Here is a 6097-nt window from a genome sequence, read left to right on the forward strand (position 1 = left end):
TTAGTAGCACTATTGTTGTAAACATAAGTAGCACTAAGAATGTATCAGTGGAAGTGGTTGTTGTAACCATTAGCAGCACCAAGAATGTACCAATGTCAGTGATTGTTGTATCCATTAGCAGCACTAAGAATGTATCAGTGGAAGTGGTTGTTGTAACCATTAGCAGCACTAAGAATGTATCAGTGGCAGTGGTTGTCGTAACCATTAGTAGCACCAAGAATGTATCAGTGGCAGTGATTGTTGTATCCATTAGCAGCACTAAGAATGTATCAGTGGAAGTGATTGTTGTATCCATTAGCAGCACCAAGAATGTATCAGTGGCAGTGATTGTCGTAACCATTAGTAGCAGTAAGAATGTATCAGTGGAAGTGGTTGTTGTATCCATTAGCAGCACTAAGAATGTATCAGTGGCAGTGATTGTCGTAACCATTAGTAGCAGTAAGAATGTATCAGTGGAAATGGTTGTTGTATCCATTAGCAGCACTAAGAATGTATCAGTGGAAGTGGTTGTTGTATCCATTAGCAGCACTAAGAAAGTATCAGTGGCAGTGATTGTTGTAACCATTAGTAGCACTAAGAATGTATCAGTGGAAGTGGTTGTTGTAACCATTAGTAGCACTATTGTTGTAAACATAAGTAGCACCAAGATTGTATCAGTGGAAGTGGTTGTTGTAACCATTAGCAGCACTAAGAATGTACCAATGTCAGTGATTGTCTTAACCATTAGTAGCACTATTGTTGTAAACATAAGTAGCACCAAGAATGTATCAGTGGCAGTGATTGTTGTATCCATTAGCAGCACTAAGAATGTATCAGTGGAAGTGGTTGTTGTAACCATTAGTAGCACCAAGAATGTACCAATGTCAGTGATTGTCTTAACCATTAGTAGCACTATTGTTGTAAACATAAGTAGCACCAAGAATGTATCAGTGGCAGTGATTGTTGTATCCATTAGTAGCACTAATGTGTATCAGTGGCAGTGATTGTTGTATCCATTAGCAGCACTAAGAATGTATCAGTGGAAGTGGTTGTTGTAACCATTAGTAGCACCAAGAATGTACCAATGTCAGTGATTGTCGTAACCATTAGTAGCACTATTGTTGTAAACATAAGTAGCACCAAGAATGTATCAGTGGCAGTGATTGTTGTATCCATTAGTAGCACTAAGAATGTATCAGTGGAAGTGGTTGTTGTATTCATTAGCAGCACTAAGAATGTATCAGTGGAAGTGGTTGTTGTATCCATTAGCAGCACCAAGAATGTACCAATGTCAGTGATTGTTGTATCCATTAGCAGCACTAAGAATGTATCAGTGGAAGTGGTTGTTGTAACCATTAGTAGCACTATTGTTGTAAACATAAGTAGCACTAAGAATGTATCAGTGGAAGTGGTTGTTGTAACCATTAGCAGCACCAAGAATGTACCAATGTCAGTGATTGTTGTATCCATTAGCAGCACTAAGAATGTATCAGTGGAAGTGGTTGTTGTAACCATTAGCAGCACTAAGAATGTATCAGTGGCAGTGGTTGTCGTAACCATTAGTAGCACCAAGAATGTATCAGTGGCAGTGATTGTTGTATCCATTAGCAGCACTAAGAATGTATCAGTGGAAGTGATTGTTGTATCCATTAGCAGCACCAAGAATGTATCAGTGGCAGTGATTGTCGTAACCATTAGTAGCAGTAAGAATGTATCAGTGGAAGTGGTTGTTGTATCCATTAGCAGCACTAAGAATGTATCAGTGGCAGTGATTGTCGTAACCATTAGTAGCAGTAAGAATGTATCAGTGGAAATGGTTGTTGTATCCATTAGCAGCACTAAGAATGTATCAGTGGAAGTGGTTGTTGTATCCATTAGCAGCACTAAGAAAGTATCAGTGGCAGTGATTGTTGTAACCATTAGTAGCACTAAGAATGTATCAGTGGAAGTGGTTGTTGTAACCATTAGTAGCACTATTGTTGTAAACATAAGTAGCACCAAGATTGTATCAGTGGAAGTGGTTGTTGTAACCATTAGCAGCACTAAGAATGTATCAGTGGCAGTGATTGTCGTAACCATTAGTAGCACTAAGAATGTATCAGTGGAAGTGGTTGTTGTAACTATTAGCAGCACTAAGAATGTATCAGTGTCAGTGATTGTTGTAACCATTAGTAGCACTAAGAATGTATCAGTGTCAGTGATTGTTGTATCCATTAGCAGCACTAAGAATGTATCAGTGGCAGTGATTGTTGTAACCATTAGTAGAACTAAGAATGTATCAGTGGAAGTGGTTGTCGTAAACATTAGCAGCACTAAGAATGTATCAGAGGAAGTGGTTGTCATAACCATTAGCAGCACTAAGAATGTACCAATATCAGTGATTGTTGTAACCATTAGTAGCACTATTGTTGTAACCATAAGTAGCACCAAGAATGTATCAAATTGTTGCCTTTTACAGTATTAAAGAAGTTGTTATCCATAAAAAATTGTGTCTATCAAGAATGTATCAGTGGCAGTGATTGTTGTGTCCATTAGCAGCACTAAGAATGTATCAGTGGCAGTGATTGTCGTAACCATTAGTAGCACTAAGAATGTATCAGTGGCAGTGATTGTCGTAACCATTAGCAGCACTAAGAATGTATCAGTGGCAGTGGTTGTCGTAACCATTAGTAGCACCAAGAATGTATCAGTGGCAGTGATTGTTGTATCCATTAGCAGCACTAAGAATGTATCAGTGGCAGTGATTGTCGTAACCATTAGCAGCACTAAGAATGTATTAGTGGAAGTGGTTGTTGTATCCATTAGCAGCACTAAGAATGTATCAGTGGAAGTGGTTGTTGTATCCATTAGCAGCACTAAGAATGTATCAGTGGCAGTGATTGTTGTATCCATTAGCAGCACTAAGCATGTATCAGTGGAAGTGGTTGTTGTATCCATTAGCAGTACCAAGAATGTATCAGTGGCAGTTATTGTTGTATCCATTAGCAGCATTAAGAATGTATCAGTGGAAGTGGTTGTCGTAACCATTAATAGCACTATGAATGTAATCATTTTATATCAATCCTGACATTTCTAGATCTGAAATTTGACAACACCCTTGTGCCTTTAATCGACGTAGTTCTCCTGACCAGATAACACTATGGTAGAGGCACCATCTGTAATAGATAAGCTGAATAATGTGAGTCTTTTGACAGAATTTAAGAAATGATGAGCCAATTTGTGCAATCCTTGAAATACAGATATATACACTCTGAAAGAGTTGTGGTTCTTGGAAATAACTAAAAATTTCCAAAAGAGATATTAGCTTCTAGTAATAGTTGCATTATAATAATGAACGAATTGTGAACACATTACAGTCCGAAGTGACGTATGACAGTAAATGTTATGACACCAACGATCAAGAAGGACGATAGGTGTAAGATTGAAATATCCAAAACTGACAACCACGATTTGTCAAACATTCATTCACTCGACCAGACACATTGCGCGTGTATCTCCTAATGGCGATTTGAGGGAGTGGGGCCTACTCCTCTTGCAGTTCCTGGCCAAGCTAAGCAAACGTGTTCGGCTGCCGATGACGTTGCCTCACACGTCTCCTTATCAGATATTCTTTATTCTTTTCGTGCTGTTGGCCATCGGCCTATTGTACATTTAGATAGTCTACAATTTAGATAGAACTACGATGATATTTACCAATATTTAGAAGATACGATTTAACACAAAAATGTAATTTAAATAAAGAATACGTATGCATTTTAGGACTACTAGCAATATCTGAATGCAATTCATGGTCATGAATATATTTTAATCATGATACAAATTCAAATACAAATAGTAATGCCATAATAAACAAACAACATGCAGTGTCTATCTTTTTCAATCTCGAAAAAGCATATGACACTACATGGAAACATGGTATTTTAAAGGACTTACACGATTTTGGATTGAGAGGCCGTTTGCCTCAATTTATATCCAATTTTTTAACTGACAGACAATTTCAAGTCCCTGTGGGCTCAACCCTGTCTGATCTTTATAATCAGGATCAGGGTGTCCCACAAGGCAGTATCTTGTCTGTTACACTATTTAGTATTAAGATAAATAGCCTGTCTAAGGTCTAAAAAGATTCCATAGATGGGTCGCTTTTCGTGGATGATTTTAACATATCTTATTCAATTGAAAGACAATTGCAGTTATGTCTCAATACAATCAACGATGGTCACTGGAAAATGGCTTTAAATTTTCTAAAGCCAAGACAAATTGTATACATTTTTGTCCCAAATATAAACCACATCAAGACCCTGTACTGTATTTGGATGGCACACCTATCAAACTTGTAAAGGAAGCCAAATTCCTGGGACTTATTTTTGATAGTCATTTGACATTTAAACCCCTCTATCAAATACCTTAAAGCTAAATGCCTGGAGGCACTCGATTTGTTAAAAGTCGTTTCCAATTCAAAGTGGGGAGGTGAACAGAAGACCCTCCTCCAACTATATAGATATCTCATAACTGGATTATGGCTCCATCGTTTCTGGAGGAGCATGCAAAAGCAATCTAAAAATTCTGGATTCTATACATCACCAAGGACTACGGCTCTACCTTGGATCCTTCGAAACTTCTCCCATTAACAGTTTATATGTAGAGGCTGATGAACCATCATTAAAACTCAGACGTCTAAAATTATCTTTACAGTATATTACCAAATTATCTTCAAATCAGTCAAACCCTGCATATGACTGCGTTTTTTACCCCCTATATGGGGACCTCTACCAAAAGAAATCTTCTCTTATTCCCCCTCTTGGAATAAGGTTGAAAACTGCAAATTCTGATGCGAATTTACACTTGAAAGTATTTCTCCTTACCGCCTTTTGTCTTCAGCCAGAGGTAGACCTGACACTAACAAAATTAAAGAAATCACAAACTAATCCACTAATGTATCAACAAGAATACTAAATATGATACATACAAATCTATGTTTACAGATGGATCCAAGGATGGTGAGGCAGTTGCTAGCGCTACCATCATTGGATTCAGAACAATATCGTTCAGGTTGCCAGTTGACACTTCAATTTTCACGGCAGAATCACACGCCATCTTGACAGCTCTTAAATACATTCAAAATCAATCTAAGCATAAGCAGTTCATTATATTTTCAGACTCTCTTTCATGTCTTCAGGCTATGCAGAATATGTCCAGTACACATCCACTATTACTCGAAATTGTCGAATTATATGATGATGTAGCTACTGGCCAATACGACAAAACTTTCTGTTGGTTACGCAGCCATGTTGGAATCGTTGGTAACACAATGGCTGATGCTGCTGCAAAAGCAGCACTCAACAAATCTGTGACACCACTTCTTATCCTCTATAGTGATATTAAACCGTTGATTAGATCGTACATCAGAGATCTAATGCAAAAGAAGTGGGACGCCCAGGTAGGTATAAATAAATTACATAACATTAAATCAAATATCGGTTACACCTACTTGGGTTGTCAGTCCAGATATGTGGAGGTCATTTTACGACGATGTTGGATTGGCCATACGCGCTACACCAATGAATATTTATTGAAAGGTGAGGATCCTCCGTTCTGCAACCCTTGTGATGAAAGAATCACGGTCAAGCATGTCCTGCTTGACTGTGTTGATTTTGCCATCACAAGGGATAAATATTTCAAAGTTAAATCTGTGAAGGATCTTTTTAATAATATCTATATTATTGAATTATTGGCTTTTTAAAAGAAATAGAGTTGTATCATTAAAAGATTATATATATCTACTACGTTTTTAACAGTAGAATTTTTGTCATTTTAATTGTGGCTAATCTAACATCACAATCGCCAGCGACTGATAGGATGGTGTAAACCCTGCTCGGGTCCATGCAGGTAGCAAAGGTACTGGAAGTCCCCATGGACTCCAGTGTGGTGATCTACCTTCAGTTGCTGGCGACCTATAGCTCCTTTGTATCTTGTATTGTTATCGTATGGAGTTATATTTAAATGATTATCTGCTAGTTTTAAATACAACCTGTGATAAATCTAGTTATTTTACTGTCCTTCGACGACAGGTTTTTATGGTCTAAATATATGTATTTTGAATATAGAACGTTTTCTCGTC

Source organism: Haliotis cracherodii, unplaced genomic scaffold (assembly GCF_022045235.1).
Source record: "Haliotis cracherodii isolate W230 unplaced genomic scaffold, xgHalCrac1.p SCAF_10, whole genome shotgun sequence".
NCBI lineage: Eukaryota > Metazoa > Mollusca > Gastropoda > Lepetellida > Haliotidae > Haliotis > Haliotis cracherodii.